This window comes from Convolutriloba macropyga, chromosome 8 (genome assembly GCF_964194025.1).
Source record: "Convolutriloba macropyga chromosome 8, txConMacr16.3, whole genome shotgun sequence".
NCBI lineage: Eukaryota > Metazoa > Xenacoelomorpha > Acoela > Convolutidae > Convolutriloba > Convolutriloba macropyga.
In genome coordinates, this window is record NC_134475.1 from 13,591,484 (window position 1) to 13,613,278 (window position 21,795).

The 21,795-nt window shown below is 40.4% G+C and overlaps 1 protein-coding gene and 1 pseudogene across 2 annotated transcripts in view; both read right to left on the bottom strand.

Annotated features, from left to right (window-relative positions):
* LOC142344494 (galactokinase-like) overlaps nucleotides 1-21,795 on the bottom strand; it is a 451,158-nt gene that overhangs the window by 88,408 nt on the left and 340,955 nt on the right. The gene's annotated exons all lie outside the window — the stretch shown is intronic.
* On the bottom strand, nucleotides 10,195-21,747 carry LOC142344961 (uncharacterized; annotated as a pseudogene).

Below are 21,795 nucleotides of genomic sequence, written 5' to 3' on the forward strand. Positions count from 1 at the left end.
GACACCACCAACAGCTCCTGAACTATGCAACTGACGGGCGGACAAGCAAATTAAAATGAAACAGAGAGCAAACTCCATCTGGAGCCAAATCTCGTAAGTCAAAAACAACAAAAAAGCACCAATACTTCCAACAATCTATTCAAACAAAATACTACCGTGCTGGAAGCGCGGCCAACCATTTATTCCAAACCATCTCCCCAATTGTGCAGCTAACAACGCACAGCGCAACATATGCCGTAAAGTGGAAAACTTCACGTCAATGTGCAAAGGGCAAACGCCCGCACGCAAGCCGGCTCGACCAAGAAAAGAACGCCCACAGCAAGGCATTTATCAAAGGCAACAACAACCACAATCGACATCCAAACAACACCAACAAACACGACACGTAAGAAACAACTCAAGAGGGAGAGATAAAAGAAAGTGTAGAAGCCGAAGCAGCAATGTTCATCAAGGCAAAGATGGAAAACTGGGCTGGCATAAACACAATAAACCAACATAATTCAAACACGAAAAGAACAAAACCATCAATAACAACTACACAGGAGAATTTTGGGTGGCAAAAAACAAACAAACAAAGAAACAAGCTGGCTGGAACATAAAGGGGTTTCCTCGCTCAACCATGAACCATAAGCAAGCTGAGAACCTCTGCAACACACTTCATAATGTGTCCATAGGCCATACACAGAATTCGCAAAATTTGTGATTCAATAATTACGACAAAAATATTGGTTGATGCCAAATACATTGTAATGTTCAGAGATATCCTCCAAAAACGGCATCGAAACCAATTGGTAAGACAACTAACAATATTTCAGATAACAAAAGAGAAAAACATAATTGAAGGGTTAAAAAAATCCACATCTGTGTCCTCGACTACGCTACTCAAGAAACAACTTCAATTCAATATTCAAAGAAAAATTCGAAAGAGAGTCCCGCTTAAGAAAAAGTTGAAGACGAATAACAAAAACTCAGAAGAAAAACAAAAAGTTACAATCGAAAAATTCTCGACGAATATTCCCTCAGCCGAGTAGCAATCACAGTAAAGGATAAAAGAGTTAGAATAGCACTTAATTCAAAAGATATAAAAGACCCAACACACAAAAACACATCAAGTGCAATGCATCGACCATTTAATTGCCTCAGTTGGGGCATACATCTCCGAGAAAACACAAAAAGATCACTATTTTTCCAAAATAGAGATGAAAAGGCCAATTCTCAGTGGATCCACAAATCTAACAACATTTCAACGTCAGCATATTCGGTGGAAAAGCCAGCGGAACGTAAAGATTCATTAGCCGATTTTACGGGCTAACAGATATGCCCTCCACTTTCCCAAAAAACAATTGATAATACTCAACATAACGACAAAAATCGCATTCCTAGACGACATTGTTATCATAACAAGAAGTACACTCTTACTTAGATCACAAAGACCAACTGGACCAAATTATGGAAAAAGAAATTTTAGCAATAAAATTACCAAAAGAGAAAACAAATTACTTGGCTGGGATTCAAAATAAATTTAGGCGGAATGATACCAAGACAAAAAATGCGATGCTATAATCAACTCAGAGATCCCTCAAACACTAAAAAAAAAACTACGCTCCTTCATTGGGTGTATTCAGCATTTGACAAAATTTACACCAAATCCGACTTCACTCCAAAACAATTACGTCCACTACTGTCTAAATCTCACATCAAATCCCAAAACTGCATAGACTGGAATCAAGAGCACAGACGCTTTCTTCAAAAAAAGCAATAAAAACATAACTGAAAGAAAAAATTTCGATGTAACAAAGGAAATCCGAGTACGATGCGACGCCAGCAAACAAGGCCTTGCCACATGTCTTGAACAGAAAAAGAATCCAAGTTGGTATCCAATAGGTTTTGGGATCTGCTTCATAGATGAAGAGATATAGCACAAATGAAATAGAGGTACTCACAGTAGCGTGCTCAGTCAAACATTTCAGATATCAATTATACGGATCAAAACTTGCACTTGCACTCCAGACAGACCATCAGGTGCTACTAAGTGCTTTAAAAGAATCAAGATAATAAAACCTATCAAAGTCGGCAACAACGATGGGTCGATAGACTTTTACCATTTCCCTGTGAAGTAAATCCCAGGTAAAAACAGGGGACTCGCAGACCATCTAAATCGGCACCCAAGCAATCACAGTTCAGACATAACTTGTCAGACAAAACTTACCAATCGTGTTAACACAAAACTGCCACACACTTTGTTCATTAGCTAATATTTTAAATGCAAAACCAAATTCTAATCTCGTTGCTGTTACAATTCACACAACAACAATCAATTGAAACATTCACTGTTCCGATTTACAAAAGGTTCTCTGACCCCAACGAAAAACTCCAAATGGAGTCAGATTTCCAACCCTCTAAAAAAACAGAACTCTTAATTTCAACTAGTACAGAAAAAGACAAACATAGCCGGCAGATTGCCGCAATAGCTGCGAAATAGACTTGCGTGCCGTAAAATACAGATGGAAAAAGATACAGAAGTGAGTTGATAATAGTTATCGCGGCCGCCTATAAAACTTACAAGTTTATTTCAAAGGAGGTTGTTTTTGGGTGCAAAAAAAGTTTCCCTGTCGCGTCTCGAACCGTCGATCACCGTATTAACAGCCAGTCGCCTTAACCACTCGGCTGTCGGACCATACAATCTGTTTTCGTACAATCAAATTTGTTTTAGGAACAGATTCTGTTTCTGAATAACCGCAATTTAGGTCACGCAGAAAGCGTGAAATCAAGCGCCAAAAAGCCATTTAAGCAGTGACGAGACAGAATGTTCTAGAACAAATGTAAAACAAAAATGAAGCGTCAGACGACGAAACAAAAAAAACCAAGAGCACCGCAATATAGCTACGCTCAGCTTACAGCTTCGCAGCTATAAAAACATCGACAAAATGAAAGGCTTATCGGTACTTATACCCTCTTAACATGACCTCCCAAACGCCACAATAGAGGAAATTTGAACCAAGTTTTGACCGAGGAGTTTAATGCCGAAGCCTCAAAAATTAAGAAAGATGGTACTCGATACTATTCATCACAAACAAACGGGTCAGGCTGGCATGTAAACCCTTGCCAATTTAATCTGGTACCCGCACATACACTCAAAAAAGTCTCCAGCGCTCATGGATGTCATTACTGCATAGATAAAGTTAAAAACCTAAAACCTATCCTTCATAAAACAACTAAGAAAAACTAAGACCACTTTCGGAACCTAACGAAGAAATCCAAATGGACTTTGCGGGTCCAATACCAATCAAACGACACAGAACAATTACATAGTAGTCACGATACAAAACAATTCTTATCAGTCACAGTCGATCGCCTCTCTCGTTACCCACAAGCAGAGGCACACAATAATTGTGACACAAGCACAGTTATCGACTACCTCGAAAACATGTAAGGTATATGGCTTTCTAAGGTCAAAAAGATGCAACCAAGCATTGAAAGTACGCGAAATTGAAATTATTTTTAAAAACAAGAACATTAAACTGATCCTAGCTCAAGTTGGAGACCATCGCGAAACAGGAATGGTCAAACGCCTTATCTAAACAATAAAAAGAAGATAAGCTGTATTTGAAATAGATCCCATCTGTTCGGGCTTTACACTGAGCAACCGATTGGCCAGCATAATGCAAAAAATCAGACTTATTCTCAACACTACCACTCGCATCACACTATTCGAAGCACACTTCGAGCACAGCACTCACAGACATTTACACAACACCACACAATAATCACTGGAAAAAAAATTAACATGAAACTGTTTAGAAAAACTACTGCTGAAACAGCGCAAGTCGTCCTATCAAAAGAAGAACTCTGGAACAGAGACGCGACAAGTAAAGACAATTTTGACATCCAATACCGCGAAGAGCCCATCCGGTACTCCCTACAGCAGACGAACCCGAGCGACAGCGACGATTCTAAAAACATACCATTAAGCCTCCACTCTCCAAGTAAGAAAATACTCCATTGGAGACAAAACCACTAAAATAGAATATGATAACACATAAAGCAAAAGAGGCACGTCCCACTCTAGCACCGCAATGAAACATCATCCCCGATGCCACCATTGCTAACTACACTCCACATAGACACACCCCTAAGAAAGAACCGTAATCAGAAAGCGATCTCGCGCTCGTACTTGAAATACCACGGCTAATCCATATGTTAGCATGCAAAACAGTAGGAAAATACAGACGAAATAAATTGAAAACAGGAAAGTTCTGTTTAGAAGAGGCACGCAAGCCGAACCGAGATGAAGCTCCCTCTCCTTCGGCCCCATCCACTTCCACCCCAAGGACAACGAACACAGGGCCCTAATGTTATTGGTAAAGGCAAATCAACGGCCACAACAACGTACATACTCACGCTTCACCCGTAAGCCAAATCAAAAGTCGAAGGCACCAACAAACAAAGGGATCCAGAAAAAGGCAAATCTCCAACAGCCAAACAAATGGTCCAAAGCCCAAACTAAAAACACCCAACACGTGTTTGCAGCCAAAGCCAAACAAGCAGCCTTACCACATTCAGTAGAGTTAAGTAAAGCCAGCACTAGCACCCACAAAATTGCTCATTCATCAAAATCAACGAATCGAATCTAACTCAGGATTCAACTACAAGCATTATAGAGATCAACTCTGACTCACCTTCGGCTTCTCCCCATAAGATAATCACATCAAGCAAGGCCGAACTTTTCATGTCAACATCTAATGCGAGTCCACCGTTGTCACCTCAACCCTCGGATAGGACAAATCCGGAAACATTACCCATTGTCAATTCTCTCAACCAAAAGCATCACCCCAGTCCATATGGAGCAACATGAATTTGAAAACGCCGAACATTACCAAATCCCACCGGAGCAAAATTTTGACTCAAATCCCCGACAAGTTATCCAGCACTAACTTGATCAACAATCAAACGCTAAACGCGAATTGGTACTTCAGCTTTCAATGGAAAAGCCTGTGCTATAGTGCAGAAGAGAAGAGAGAGCTTGAGATAAAGTTTCCTCGTGGCCATACTTAAATAAGTGATAGCGCCAGTTGGTCTTTTAACACCAAGATTTAGTTAGAAGCAGAATATACTCCTGAGTACGTATCGACTAACGATTTTTTCCTCCGGATCAACGTATCCAAATAGAGAACGTAGAGTTGGATCATCACAGCTTCAATACCAGAAACCTTAAACAGTAAGAACTTCTAAAAATTTAACCTAATTAACTACTTCACCAACTGTTCAAAAAGTTTCGAAACTTCATCAAAAATAACTAATATTATTCTAAAATATCATTTACACATTCCAGAACCAGATCCCTCTGTGGCCCCAATGTAGAATATAGGAATCAGAGAAGGTGGGGGAAGCCGTATCGTCTGAATTCCAAATTTTTTTTGAAAATATCTGTTTTCTTTACGTTATCCCAATAGGCGACTCCATTTCTCTTAAGGTGCTTCTACCCTGACAAGCTTATAAAGAAAACGGCAAAAGTAAACCTATACTAGCAAAAGTTAACTTACACTACCTTTAAGTACATATGCCTACAAAAACAATTACATCAAAATAAGCCGAATCTAGGAATGGACTCTCTGTATACAAAAATCGAGCTGTATATATACACAGCAGACGAAAAAAATAGAGACATAAAAAAATCCTAGAAGAAATCTATTTTTACCAAATTATATGAGAAAGAGTACAAAAAACCAACATCGTTAAAACATGTTTATCCCCTATTTGGAAATTATCCTCTAGTTTTAGCTAAAATTCGAGTTTCATTAAAGCCTCCAAATCTGTTAGGTTGGAAGAAAATGAGAACTGCCGGTACTTATCATGATCATTATTTGCTGAATACACCACCTATTAAGTCATAACTTAACTAGCCATTATAGTCTTATTTTAATCCAATTAGGAACTTGATATAATGCAACGTTAGTTAGCACTTTTGCAATATTTTCTTAGTTTTCTGGATATCTTAAATTCCATTTCTACATAGCAAGTTCCAAAAGTACATCAGCAACATTCATTGGCTTTAAATTACAGCAAATAATTCATCAATAAGCAGGCGGTTGAACGGAGAATTTGAATTCAAAATGCCAAAATGGTGGGGAACATGAGTTCTTTGATATGTCAGCTGCTTATCTGCAGTTCGCTCACAAACATCTTCTGAAGAGCTACTTTCTTTCGGTCACCCAACAACGCTAACCATAGGTTAAGATTTATTTCAAACCACATTCATTAACTATTTCCCTATATTTAGAAGAGCCGCTTCGACCTAACAGCAACTACAAGATGCAACAAGAAGCAACTTCAATTATAGCTGCAAAGAGGCCCAAGCCAAGCGACACCCTGTTCAAGAAGGCCCTCTCCGCTATCCAAAGCGCGTCTCCGGAAGCTTTGCCTTCCACCCATAGCGCCAAGTATACTAAGTACTATAGCTTTGTGATATTGGGAGTAGGGCTGGACAAGAACCTGGACGAGGTCAAGGCAGCAACCAACAAGACCTACCCGGCGAAGATGCGCCTAGTGCGAATCCAAAGCTGAGCCACCCACCCACCCGGCTAGTGAGAGCCTTCACAAGATGCGAGACCACGATGACCCTTCCGATCCACTGCGGCCTGATGATCGGGCTCACCCATCTCCGATGTGAGGAGTCAAGACAAGCCCAGCCCTCTTCTCCACCTCCCAGAAACGATGTTTGTGATCCAGTGATATCGGTGTCAAAACTTCGGTCACAAGGCGAACGCTTGCACCCAAGATGTGAAGGGCACCATAAGCCGAATGCACGGTCCCCAGAGATAACCGCAAGTGCGTCAACTGCCATGGAGCCCACGTTGCCAGCTACAGCAAATACCAGGACGAGCTATCAGCAAACCGACCAATCAGCGTGAGAGGCCTCCCTAAAATCCTCACAGCCGCCACCCAAATTGTAGCTGATGCCGTCATCTATGCCAAGACTACCCGGTACACTGACTTCGACCTCAGCGAGTTCCGCAGGGAATGCAAAGAGAAAAAACCCACCACCTTTCCATTCTACTCCGCAAGCTCCTCACAGTGCCTCCTGAACCCAACAAGCAAGACGCTCCAGACTGCGACATGCCATCCACTGATTAATACTACAACTACCGCTACTAACGACAACAACTACTGAGACGGAACCCACAACTGCAACAGAGCAACTTATGAGAGCTGGGAACCCACAGCTCAAGAAGTTGCTGCTCAGACAAGCGAAATAAAAAACAACAACAACCATTATTGAGAAGAGCCGCTGGCGTCAAGAGACGTAGTGGATTTGCATCAAAAATTGGACTGCATAAAAGCAATGGTGAGCAAGGTAAATAGAAACGGAGAGAAGAGCACTGCAATAAAGGAAAGGAAAAAACAGTCAATTATTTTCGGGAGAATTGCTCTCGAATGGTTAGCGAGAGGTCGAAGCGATTACAGCCTGCTTCAGTCGGGGGAGTAACAAAAATTCTCAAAGAAATTGAGAAATTTAGAGCAGGTAAAACGAAGACGTCGAGGGCGTAAAAGACAAGAAACGGTTACGCAAAAATTTTGCAAGAAAAAACACGTTTACAATAATTGCTTTAAAGTTCGTTCGAGAGCAATAAAAAAGAAGAATCGAAAACTATAAGCGAGGCATCGTTTGTGATGGGCTCATTAATAACTATTGGCTCATCAAAAAAATTATGGCTCATTAATAAAGGATAAAAACAATCTTTTGCGAATGTTTTGAATTTAAAAATAAGTATGGCAAGTGCCCGATTAAGCGCCCAAGCCAAGCGACACCCTGTTCAAGAAGGCCCTCTCCGCTATCCAAAGCGCGTCTCCGGAAGCTTTGCCTTCCACCCATAGCGCCAAGTATACTAAGTACTATAGCTTCGTGATATTGGGAGTAGGGCTGGACAAGAACCTGGACGAGGTCAAGGCAGCAATCAACAAGACCTACCCGGCGAAGATGCGCCTAGTGCGAATCCAAAGCCGAGCCACCCACCCACCCGGCTAGTGAGAGCCTTCACAAGATGCGATACCACGATGACCCTTCCGATCCACTGCGGCCTGATGATCGGGCTCACCCATCTCCGATGTGAGGAGTCAAGACAAGCACAGCCCTCTTCTCCACCTCCCAGAAACGATGTTTGTGATCCAGTGATATCGGTGTCAAAGCTTCGGTCACAAGGCGAACGCTTGCACCCAAGATGTGAAGGGCATCATAAACTAGCCGAATGCACGGTCCCCGGAGATAACCGCAAGTGCGTCAACTGCCATGGAGCCCACGTTGCCAGCTACAGCAAATACCAGGACGAGCTATCAGCAAACCGACCAATCAGCGTGAGAGGCCTCCCTTAAATCCTCACAGCCGCCACCCAAATTGTAGCTGATGCCGTCATTTATGCCAAGACTACCCGGTACACTGACTTCGACCTCTGCGAGTTCCGCAGGGAATGCAAAGAGAAAAAACCCACCACCTTTCCATTCTACTCCGCAAGCTCCTCACAGTGCCTCCTGAACCCAATAAGCAAGACGCTCCAGACTGCGACATTCCATCCACTGATTATTACTACAACTACCGCTACTAACGACAACAACTACTGAGACGGAACCCACAACTGCAACAGAGCAACTTATGAGAGCTGGGAACCCACAGCTCAAGAAGTTGCTGCTCAGACAAGCAAAATACAAAACAACAACAACCATTATTGAGAAGAGCCGCTGGCGTCAAGAGATGTAGTCGATTTGCATCAAAAATTTGACTGCATAAAAGCAATGGTGAGCAAGGTAAATAGAAACGGAGAGAAGAGCACTGCAATAAAGGAAAGGAAAAAACAGTCAATTATTTTCGGGAGAATTGCTCTCGAATGGTTAGCGAGAGGTCGAAGCGATTACAGCCTGCTTCAGTCGGGGGAGTAACCAAAATTCTCAAAGAAATTGAGAAATTTAGAGCAGGTAAAACGAAGAAGTCGAGGGCGTAAAAGACAAGAAACGGTTAAGCAAAAATTTTGCAAGAAAAAACACGTTTACAATAATTGCTTTAAAGTTCGTTCGAGAGCAATAAAAAGAAGAATCGAAAACTATAAGCGAGGCATCGTTTGTGATGGGCTCATTAATAACTGTTGGCTCATCAAAAAAATTATGGCTCATTAATAAAGGATAAAAACAATCTTTTGCGAATGTTTTGAATTTAAAAATAAGTATGGCAAGTGCCCGATTAAGCGCCCAAGAATAGCGACACCCTGTTCAAGAAGGCCCTCTCCGCTATCCAAAGCGCGTCTCCGGAAGCTTTGCCTTCCACCCATATCGCCAAGTAAACTAAGTACTATAGCTTTGTGATATTGGGAGTAGGGCTGGACAAGAACCTGGACGAGGTCAAGGCAGCAATCAACAAGACCTACCCGGCGAAGATGCGCCTAGTGCGAATCCGAAGCCGAGCCACCCACCTACCCGGCTAGTGAGAGCCTTCACAAGATGCGAGACCACGATGACCCTTCCGATCCACTGCGGCCTGATGATCGGGCTCACCCATCTCCGATGTGAGGAGTCAAGACAAGCCCAGCCCTCTTCTCCACCTCCCAGAAGCGATGTGGTGATCAAGTGCTATCGGTGTCAAAGCTTCGGTCACAACGCGTACGCTTGCACCCAAGATGTGAAGGGCATCACAAACTAGCCGAATGCACGGTCCCCAGAGATAACCCCAAGTGCGTCAACTGCCATGGAGCCCACGCTGCCAGCTACAAGGGCTGCAGCAAATACCAGGACGAGCTATCATCAAACCGACCAATCACAGTGAGATATCTCCCTAAAATCCTCACAGCCGCCACCCAAATTGTAGCTGATGCCGTGATTTATGCCAAGACTACCCGGTACACTGACTTCGACCTCAGCGAGTTCCGCAAGGAATGCAAAAAGAAAACACCCACCACCTTTCCATTCTACTCCGCAAGCTCCTCACAGCGCCTCCTGAATCCAACAAGCACGACGCTCCAGACTGCGACATGCCATCCACTGATTAATACAACAACTACCGCTACCAACGACAACAACTACTGAGACGGAACCCACAACTGCAACAGAGCAACTTATGAGAGCTGGGAACCCACAGCTCAAGAAGTTGCTCCTCAGACGAGCGAAACACACAACAACAACAACAACCAATATTTAGAAGAGCCGCTGGCGTCAAGAGATGTAGTGGATTTGCGTCAAAATTTTGACAGAATAAAAGAAATGGAGAGCAAGGTAAATAGAAACGGAGATAAGAGCACTGCAATAAAGGAAAAAAACAGTCAATTAATTTGGAAGAATTGCTCTCGAATGGTTAGCGGGAGTTTGAATCGATTACACCCTGCTTCAGTCGGGGGAGTAACCAAAATTCTCAAAGAAATTGAGAAATTTAGAGCAGATAAAACGAAGAAGTCGAGGGCGTAAAAGACACAAGAAACGGTCAAGCAAAAATTTTGCAAGAAAAACACGTTTACAATAATTGCTTTAAAGTTCGTTCGAGAGCAATAAAAAAGAAGAATCGAAAATTATAAGCGAGGCATCGTGTGTGATTGGCTCATTAATAACTATTGGCTCATCAAAAAAATATGGCTCATTAATAAAGGATAAAAACAATCTTTTGCGAATGTTTTGAATTTAAAAATAGGTATGGCAAGTGCCCGATTAAATTTCTCGCCTCACAATTGCATTTAGAAACGCTTTCAGCAGCTGGGATACAAATAAGTCCTTTGCAAAACCCACATCAGTAATCTAATGGAAATAAAATAGTATAGGAAAGGCAGGTAGTTCCGCTAAAGAGTGTCTTGACCACAAAACATAACATAAATCGGACGATTCGCTCTCAAAAAAATGATGTGGAGCTGGCTTCGGCTGTTGCAGCTACCGAGAGCTTAGGCAGGCTAATATGACAGGGTGAGGTGGAGCAGAAAAATGCTATTGGGTGAATGGGTAGGGAGGCATTGTGGAAAGGGGTTCACAGCACCTAAATTTACTCTGTAGTCTGTTTTCAGTGAATTTACGCCTACACAGCAAAATTCATTCCGACAAAAATTACGCAACTTTGCTATGATCATAAACTTTGCTATGTAGCATAAAATCCGTAGTACAGAAATCGGATTACCTTCGTCTGAGAGCAATTAAAAAAAATTGATGACAGAAACAACGAATCGGTGTTGCCAATCCGGACTGTTCAACAACTTGGCTTCAGAGGCCTTGAAATTTCCTTAATGGATAACTTAACTGAAGACGAATTTACAGAATACATTATAGCACAGTTTTGCTCACACGGAGATATTAACGGATTCGAAAGTCACGCACGATTATAAATTAAATACAATTAGCAGAGGTTGATGCAGCAGAGGGAACTTTAGCAAGATGGTCGTCACGCAGAAGAGGGGGAAGAAGAAGAGAGACTTGTGGTAAGTGGCAGGAAATTGTGTGGGTCGGTCCTGAGACAGTGTGTGATTGTGAGTGCCTGTTGCATGTGTTCCAGGTCTATGCACCCGAAGTTGTACAAACTGATGATGTGCAGTGATAGGCATCCAAGGAAGGATTCGGTCAGCATCTCTGGTTCAACCTGACCAATTGAGTCCCTGAGAAAGGAGCGAAGCAAACACTGCACCTGTAAAAGTACATCCAAATCAAAAACATAGCCGACAAATTGCAGGAAAATAGCCGCCGTTGACGCTCATCGGGATTGAAACAGAAAAAGAAAAAAGAACAGAAAGAAATTGATCGAATTTTTTCTAAGTGTCAAAAAGTGTTCTAACTTGGAGTGCTGTTTCAATTTGATTCGAAACCAATACTTGATTAACAAACTGAAATTGAAACAGGTGTGCTGTTTCAATTGGAATCTAATTGAAGCAGGTGTGCTGTTTCAATTAGATTCCAAACCAATACTTGATTAACAAACTGAAATTGAAACAGGTGTGCTGTTTCAATTGGAATCTAATTGAAACAGGTGTGCTGTTTCAATTAGATTCCAAACCAATACTTGATTAACAAACTGAAATTGAAACAGGTGTGCTGTTTCAATTGGAATCTAATTGAAACAGGTGTGCTGTTTCAATTAGATTCCAAACCAATACTTGACAAACTAAAAGCTATAAAGCTTAATACTAATGTCAGCTAGCAATCGATTTAATGAACTTTGATAACCTAATGCACTATGACATTATGACAGGGCTTAATCGGTTTATGACGTTTCTTCTTGATTTTTCTCTTTTTGACATTGACCGCATTGACTACACTGCGTTATTCAGTTCGTGAAATAAATTAAAATCCATTCAGTTGAAAAATTGAGTGAATTAAGTCACGTGCCAAACGTGAAAATCGAGACTTATGTAACACCAAAAAACATGACCAAAAGGTAAAGAGATCGACTTAAAAAACATTGCAGGACAAGTCCTCACCAACAATTCAACAAATTTTCATTCACTAAAGAAATAGACCTCAAATGGACCACGAACGAATCGGAAAATCCATTTTGAAAAAAAATCAGATACAAAAATTGAAAAAGAGCAAAAATCATTGCCAAAATGCCGCATGAGAAATAATCATAGCGAGAGAAGTAATTTCTGTTCAAACTCTACTTTAAAATTAGAGCAAAAAACTCACGCAGCAAAACCACTAGCTCAACTTCTTGTTTCGGCGTGACCAAAATCGTCACTTTAATTTGACTTCAAAAATCGTGAAAATGAGCGACCAGATAAAGACAGCGCCACAAAACAATTCAAATTCCTTCAAATGTAAAAAAAGGAGAGCGCTTAAATAAAACCCTTTGATAGGCTGACGGCGGCTATTAAAAAAATCGGATGCGGGAATGGGGGTCAAAATCAATTAAGAACCGTTTCACAACATGAATTTGTATCTCCTCAAAACAGTTTCAGTGCATCCCATACTAGGATTGGTAAGCTTCAGACAAAAAATCGGTATATAAAAACACATAGAAAAAGACCGTAGGACTAAAATAATTGCTACAAACTTTGTCGGAGAACAACTAACAAAATAATGCTACAAATTGAACAATTTTAATGCGCATGAGCATATAAAGTTCCAAGAAAATTAATGCCATGTTTTATATACAAGCCGTAATTCAACCATTTAACACATATCCTTAGAGATAGATATACTTAATCCGCAAGTAAGTTCCGCTCGTTTCAAGATTGCTATTTAACATTAAATAGAAGAAAGAAAACTATAGAGCTACTAATCAAAATCCTTAACCACAGCAAACAGTAAAATTTCTATAGACATTCTCTAAAAATATTGTATCAAATCTAATGGCTGAAAAAAATGGACAACTGCAAAACATAACTAACTAACGTCGGAGAGAGCTCTAATTCTAATCAATTGCAGCCTGCTTCAGTCGCGGGGGGGTGTAGCCTGATTGGACGCTTCAATTCACTGGGAGCTTCAAATAACCTCATTAGAGGCTAATATATACCACGATTAGGATTTAAAGTGAAAAAATGGCACTTATCAGTTTCGGCGCGCTTATTAATTGACTTTTAGTAATAAAATGCCGCCAATTGAGCTCTGCTGATTCAAATTGTGAAAGAGAGAGAACTTTAGCTCACGCAAAACACAGAAAGTCAAAGACGTAAAAGTTACTCGAAAAGTTAAAAAAGGGACAAGCGAAAATTTTGCATTAAGGCGCGTTTACAATAACTGCTTCTCTTCGAGAGCAATTAAAAATGAAGGCAAGATTCACAAATTCACTTGACATTTTCGAAATCAAACGGTATCTCTTTAACCAAAAACGTTAGCTAAAATTGTAGCAAAAAACATCATCAACAATTCGACGCAATAGAAGGCCAGTGAAAACTGTTAATTTTGCGACTAAGCGATAAGGCCACAAGAAAAACAAAAACTTGTAACTCAGCAAATCAAAATTTTTAGGTGACAAAATAAAAAACAGCTGCTATAAACTGGATTACCTATTACGGTTGACTTATGCCTCATTAGCAAGCGATAAGAATGATACTAGAGTATGAAACCATAAAAACCAACCAAATTTTGGAAAAACTAGCTAATAATTACTAAAATTAAAACATCTTAAAAAATTCTCTCAAAATTCTTAGTGTTATTGTTCTCAGAAATATTATTGCATTGTCAAAAACAATACGCGAATCCGTCAGCACGAAGGACTACTGATTAACTGGCATTTTTCACTTAACACGTTGAAAAATTGCAGTTAAACAACCAAAAAAACTTACATTAAAATTTGAAATTGATTAATAGTTCAGTTATGTTCAAATACATTAATTTCACCAAAACCGGCAATTTCTTACCAAAAATTACAAAATGGCCAACCTGCAGGCTAAAATGAAACAATTCGGGTTATATGCGAGCCAAACATAAGTCAGAAACTGATCAGAATCTAGAATAAATCAAAATTACAAAGGTGCTTAAAATATTAATTTTCAAAACAGCTTTTGTAAGGCTAACATCTATTCATTGTCAAAATTTTGAGCCTTAAAGAAGTTTGGTTACCCCCGTAAATTAAAGGAACCTGATAAATGATTATAAAAATTTCAAGAAAACCTGAAAACAATTAGCGAATATTATGTAAAAAATGCTAATATATAATGTAAACTGTTTATTGGTCACTAAAGTAGACAAAACCGAAAACTATAAAAAATTTCAAAAATCTTGAAAAAATTTGCAAAAACTAGCTGTTGAAAAAAAATAATGATATCCAGATAGTCAAAAGAGTTCCGTGAAGATAAAATCAATCCATTAACCCATTTTCAAGCCTTCGAAATGTTTTTGTTGGCCTTTAAATGTGAAAACAACTAAAACATGACAAAAATTTCCAAAAAATTTGAAAAATAGCAAAAATAGCTCTGACCCTTCTGTTAAAGTTGGCATAAACCAAAAGAAACAAAATTTATTAGCATAAAATGATTTTTCGTATAGCACTATAGCCATATAAGCTATGACAGAACTTTTAAACATGCTTTCAAAAAATCAAAGAAAATTGACAAAAACAAGGATAAATGGCTGCTCCATTTAGGGCTCAAACACTAAAAACTGACCTTATCACCTTGAATTTAGGTCTTCCTTTTAAGACAGAGCATCAAACCAATCTAATTTCATTGCATTGTAAAAAAAAGTCGCTGTAATAGACTACTGATAAGATCAGGGGCCCTATTAAAAATGCAAAAGCACCGAAGACATCAAATTAAACTTTAATAGGGAAAGCACTAAAATTTTTAAACTTGCTTTCGAAAAAATACATGCTTTCAAGAATGAAGAACAGATATAGCCCGCACATTTCCTGAAAATAGTCAGTGTTGATCCCAATGACAAAAATTGGGATTGAAACATTTGATAAAAAAAAAGAAAAGTGTCAACACATGTTCTATGTTGGATTCAATAAAAATATTTATTCTATTCAACAAAAACGGCAAAATCAGCCTATAAATACGAAGACAATAACTTTTATACCAATACCAATTCGAAGTCTACTGCAAGGAACTCTTAATACACCAGCACTAAGTCAAGTCCTCAGAAACGTTAAGTTTTATTGCAGGGCTCAATTGGCTAACCCCAGTTCTTTTGATCTGGCTTTTTGGCCTTAAATGTATTTGTGTATATTTGCTGAATGAAGTCTAAATCTCCATCAAATAAAATAGTACGTGAGTTAAGTCAGAAATCAAAAGTGAGACCTGACTTAATGAAAACAAAAAACGTGATCAAAAGTTCACGTTTAGCAGAACAAATCCCGATTTACAATCCAAAGAACTGAATTAACTAATAAATAATGACCTCAAAATCAAAATTGTTACAGCAGCATCAAACTATGACAGTGAAACAAAGAATATGCAAAAATTAACAAAGAACAAAAATCTTACCCAAACTTTTTTCCAAAAAAACCAATAAGAACAACACTTCATATGAATATTGACACTACGCGTCCGCAGAAAGAGTACACAATACAACAAACGCTTGAGTAAAAAACATTTGGCAGACAAAGCAAAATTGCAAAATCTGAGAAACCAATAAAACATAACCGACTAAACGTCGGAAGAATTGCTCTCGAACGACTAGTGGGAGCTCTAATCAATTGCAGCCTGCTTCAGCCGGGGGGGGGAGGGGAGGGAGAGAGGGAGGGGGGAGCCTAAATGGGACTAAGTTCAATAGTTGGCATCAAATAACCACAGAGGTTAACATATACCACTATTAAGATTTAAAGTAAAAAAATGGCACCAGTTTTGGCGCACTTTTCTTTTGACTTTTAGTATTAAATTGCCGCCAATTGGATTCAGCTGCTTGAAATTGTGACTTAAAGCCGAAAAATTTATAGGTGAGGGGGGAGCTAGGTGGGTATATAGGTTGGGGAGTTGGGTAGTGCTGGGGTGGGGGTATTTAGGTGAAGGGAGGGGGTAGTTTGGGGGTAGGTGGGGTATTTAGGTGAAGGGAGGGGGTAGTTTGGGGGGTAGGGGTAGGTGGAAGGGGGGATAAGTTGGGGCGCGCGGGGGTACGTAGGTGGGTGCGTGGGTAGATAGGTTGGTGAGGTGGTTAGTGCTGGGGTAGTTGGGGGGGGGGGGGTAGGTGGGGGTAGCTAGGTGAAGGGAGGGGGTAGGGGTAGGTGGGGGTAAGTGGGGGGGGGGGGGGGTAAGTTGGGTGGGGGGGGTGCGGGGGCGGTTGGTAGGTAAGTGGTGGGGGGGTTGTGCGGTGTAGTTTAGATAATTAGGGTGACTTATATAGGAACAAAAAATCGCAAATTGACCTCTTCACCTTGAACATTACCAGCAGTTCCTAATTACTATACATTACAAACGAAGCTACTGTTAAAGTCCAATGTTCAAAAACAGAAGTCAACAATCAAAAAAGGAGGTAAATGGTCGAACAGAAAGAAGTCAAAATTCAAGTCACAAACAAAATGGTTTCTGCTAAAAAATACATAGCCGGTAGAATATCAGAAGCGACTCGAATCGTCGTGCATTATAATCTCTAACCTAACCTTATCGAAATCAGAACATCAAAATAGACAACAGAAAAAAAGTAGCCCAACAAACCACATTAAAGAGTCTTAAAATGCCGACAATTTTTTAAGTGCGGGGGGAGCTAGGTGGGGTGGGTGGCAGATAGGTTGGGGAAGTTGGTAGTGCTGGGGGTAGTTAGGTGAAGAGAGGGGTTAGTTTGGGTGGTAGGGGTAGGTGGGGGGGGGGGGTAAGTAGTTGGGGCGGGGAGGTAGGTGGTGGGGGGTAGGTAGGTGGATAGGCAGGTTGGGGAGGTGGGTAGTGCTGGGGTAGTTAGGGGGGGAGGTGGGGGTAGCTTGGTGAAGGGAGGGGGTAGGGGTAGGTGGGGTAAGTTGGGGGGGGGGGGTAGGTGTAAGGGGGGGTGTGGGGGTAGATAGGTGGTGGGGGAGGGTATATAGGTGGTGGGCGGGGGTTTGTGCGTTGTAGTTTAGGAACAAAAAATATATATAGGAACAAAAAAATCGCAAATTGACCTCTTCACCTTGAACATTACCAGCAGTTCCTAATTACTATACATTACAAACGAAGCTACTGTTAAAGTCCAATGTTCGAAAACAGAAGTCAACAATCAAAAAAGGAGGTAAATGCTCGAACAGAAAGAAGTCAAACTTCAAGTCATGAACAAACTTGCTTTCTGCTAAAAAAAAACCTGTAGAATGCCAATACTCCTTTTCGAGTCGTAAAAACCCGTAGAATCCCAATACTCCTCTTCGAGTCGTAAGAAAAACCTGTAGAATCACAATACTCCTCTTCGAGTCGTAAAAAAGACAGACACGTTTACAATAATTGCTATGAGCTTCGTTCAAGAGCAATTAAACATCCAGAATCCAGACTTCGTTATTTAAAAAAAAGTACAAAATACAAAATTATTTAAAAAATGGAAAATTTTAATCGGTCAGTTTAAAATACTTTGCAGGGGAACAGATGTACTGCTAGGTATGTTTTGTTTCAGTAAAATCAAGGTTTTAGCCTTTCACGCAGCTCCCGGTGACTTCAACACTTTAGGAACTGCTCAGCGACTCAATGCCCCCAAAAAGTTAACAGAAAGTCAAATAGTCAGACAAAAAAATTGTCAGCCGAAAAGTAGGTAGCACAAAAAATTGCATACATGAACATGACAAATATGAATGGCACAAAACTTTGCCTGAGAGCAATTAAAAAAGTTCGAACACTTCTAACAAAAACATAACCGACCAGCGTCGAAAGAATTGCTCTCGAACAGCTAGTGAGAGCTTTAAAGAATTGCAGCCTGCTTCAGTGGGGTGGAGGGGGGCAAAGAATCCCAAATTCTCTGCAATGTTAAACAAAAAAGATAATATATAGATAAACAATATAACTTTGCACCTATAAAACATTTAGTTTCGAATTAGATTAAAATCTTCCCTTCTCTTTATCAATAATAGTGTTTGTTTACATATAGCTACTTCTTAGCAAATTTTTTCTTCGTGAAGTATTTGAACATGTTCGTTATCAGCCAATATTGATTTCTTAGACTCCGCAGCTGATATCCTGGAACATGAGATGCTGCTAAAACAACTCGTTGAAAAGAAAACAAAAAAAATGCATAATATAACCATTTGGCCTAAACTCTTTCTGATTACGTGATACTCATGTAAAGATACGCTGATAGTTAAAATGAGTCTAACGGCCCAAATGTTCCCCATTTGTGTATTTACGTATCTGTGCGTGATAAGCAATGCGATTAAAAGTTGAAGGCTCGCATCACGTACAAAAGGAAAAGTGCTGAATTAAATGTACTTTACCAAATGTGATATAACCTGAGTGTTCCCTGAGACGTGTCCATATTGAACCTGTGTTTATTCCACATGTTCATCAGTCGCTTCTCGTCACTCGATACGTCCATGAAATCATCAATCTGCCTTGCCATGTGTGTCTCCTGCCAGTCTAAGTTGACACTTTCCTCGTCCGAATCCCACTTCTGTTGGAATTCCGGCAAATAACTTGCAGTTCGGCTACTGAAAAACTCGCAGTTGGTCGTGAATAGGCTATCGCACTTCTTAAACATTTGATTTACTCTAGCCAACAAGTAGTTTTGTTTCGCAACAAAATTATTCTGATCTTTCGAACCAGTTTCTGAGTTACAGTTAAGTCTCGGCTTATGGAAGAAGAACGATTTAGACGATAACTCGGCGTTGCGATCGTATTTAGCAATGTCGACAATAACCAGCGGCATTGCCCTTGCTTTTGGTGGTCTGTTTGAATAATGTAAAGTTGTAAACTTTGATGAAAAGTGCTGTAATGGATTAGCAGTGACTGGATCGAGGTCTCTTTAATATTGCACCATAGACAACTGTAACTGCTAGACTCTAACGTCTCCGTTCGGCAACCTATCAGAAAGATATATTTGCAATTGACTTGCTTGTCTTCAGCACCGTTATAAGTAGCATTCTTATATTCGCTCTTAACTTCAAAGTCTTTGGGCTTCAAGATTGGCATCGGGTTCCGTTCTGAGGTTGATGAAGCCTTTGTTAATATTGAAGGCACGTGGTCATTTTTCATTTTCGAGGCAAAATTGTTCGAAGAGCTAGAGCGAGGCAAGTTTTCATTGAGTTTGTGGTCAGTCTCAACTTTACTATTCGTGTTGCCATCTTTCTCAGTTTTAGGTCTCGTGGCGTCACTAGAAACATCTGAATGCGCCCTTGTCTTTTTCTGTGCTGGTGACAGACGATTTGTTTTCTCAACTGCTGACATTGATGACGATGGTCTTTTTCTAGCAGCAATGGATGACCTAGATCCACGAACCGGAGACAGGCTCTTTGGCGATGCTTTGACATGCAATTGTGCATCTCCATCAGATTAGTCTTTTTGATACTACGCGAGGACTGAGAACCGGGACTACGTCGTGTGGACTGCAACAACCGCGGCGATCTTCTTTCAAAGCTAACTGGTGATCTTTTCACCGAACGTGAAGCTGAAACTCCTCGGCCTTCCAAATCACCGTTACTACTCGACGTTCTCGATTCACCTCGGGGCGGTTTTGGTTGATTTTCATTTCTAGAGTTTGGGGTTACCTTCCTTGGTGATTGGTTACCAGCTGACCTTCTGGGAGACCTCGTCAACGTTTGCACCAAACAGCCATTTATCGACTCTTCGGATGATCTTCGAGGTGATTTACGAATTGCTAAAGATTCAGGTAAAACTTTCTGAACACCGCGAGGTGAAACTCTCCGCGATGGAGATCTCTTTGTAGATATTGGCGATATTCTATCACCATTCGGTGACCGAGACATCGAAGAAACCAGCGCAATCTACACCTCCAGAGCTTGGCGATCTAGCTGACCTAGGTGAAATTCTCCCTTTCAGGAGTTGTTCGTTTCTTCTGAATGGGAGATCGCTTTCTCGGAGATTTTGCCAAAGATAATTGTTTACTAGGAGACTCGTTTAACGACTTCTGCCCATGGCCCAGGATTTTGAGAAGAGGGTACGAATTCTGTAACTGAAACCAAATTTAAAACTGCAAATGGTTTCTCATCTTCATTGTGAGATGTTTCTTTGTCGAGGTTTGCAATCACGTGAGCCGGTTTTTTTGACCGTCCAGAGCTATAAAAGGAGGCACTATTTAGAAGCAGTTGAAAACGCATTTCGTCTCCTGATGTCAAGTCTACTACGCCTGAAAGTGGCAATTCCCACGAGAACCTATGGCTCTGGAATCCAGTCCCCGTAGTTCTGCCATTTTTGTAGGGAGATTTTGCATTTTCACCAGAACTGGATAAAAGTACAACTGTGACCTTGAGAGAATCACTAAGAGCGAACACATCTGAACTCCTGCTCATGATTTGACTCGTTTCTAAAGGCAGTGCAACTTGGCCGGGATTGTGAGTCGCCTTGCATTCCCATTGGTGACCTCTGAGTTTCCATTGAGAGAGAATTTGAGAGATCCCACAGTTATGGAAGAAAAGGTGTGTTTATTGACAAGTTCTAACTCTAACTGACCACTTTTCAACTTGTCATCTAAATCACGAATAGCACATCCGTATCCATTCCTTATGAGATATTAATCCATTGGATATTTCATTTGTGAAGCTAAGACCCTGATATGATATTCGGAAGACTATTTGATGAATCGAATTCTCTATTTCTTTTCCTAGAAGCTACCAACTCTTCTCCGATTTCTTCTATTGTGCGTTTTTTGCGTCTACGCTTAGCTCTCTCACCGTCTATTCTATAAAGCAGATTTCTATGTAGCAGTATTGGGGCTATTTCTTTCGAAATCGCCCAAAATGATACAAGTTTGAGTTCACGCAGTGCTGTTCTTCAGAGGTCAGAATTCGATTTAAATTTTCCTCAACTCTCACGGGTTTATTGTCAAACTTTGGATATGTGAAAAGGTCATGGTTAGAGTTATTTACATCAAACTTGGGCAGCTTGGCGGGTTTTTCCGAAGATGGCTCAGAAAATGTGTATTTGTCACAACCATTTTTGATCTTTGATTTTTCATCCATTAGCATTACCTTTCGTCTGTCCTTTCCATCAGGACATTGTTTCACTTCTGATTGAGCCGTCTTTGGTCCCATAGTTTGACTGATAAGGATGGAATATTGGGTAATATATATCTAAATATTAGTTGGGCTAATCAGGAGGGACACTTTGACATTTGTTAGAGTGCAGTGATGTATAATTAATAACGAGAGCCGAGAATAGAACAGCAAACAACAACTGGAACCGTCCGAAGACGATCCAAAGCCACACAAAATCAATCTGAAAAGTTCTTTTTTCGATTCCAAACATGATACGGAAAAATAACGAGATATTTAAATATTGACATGTT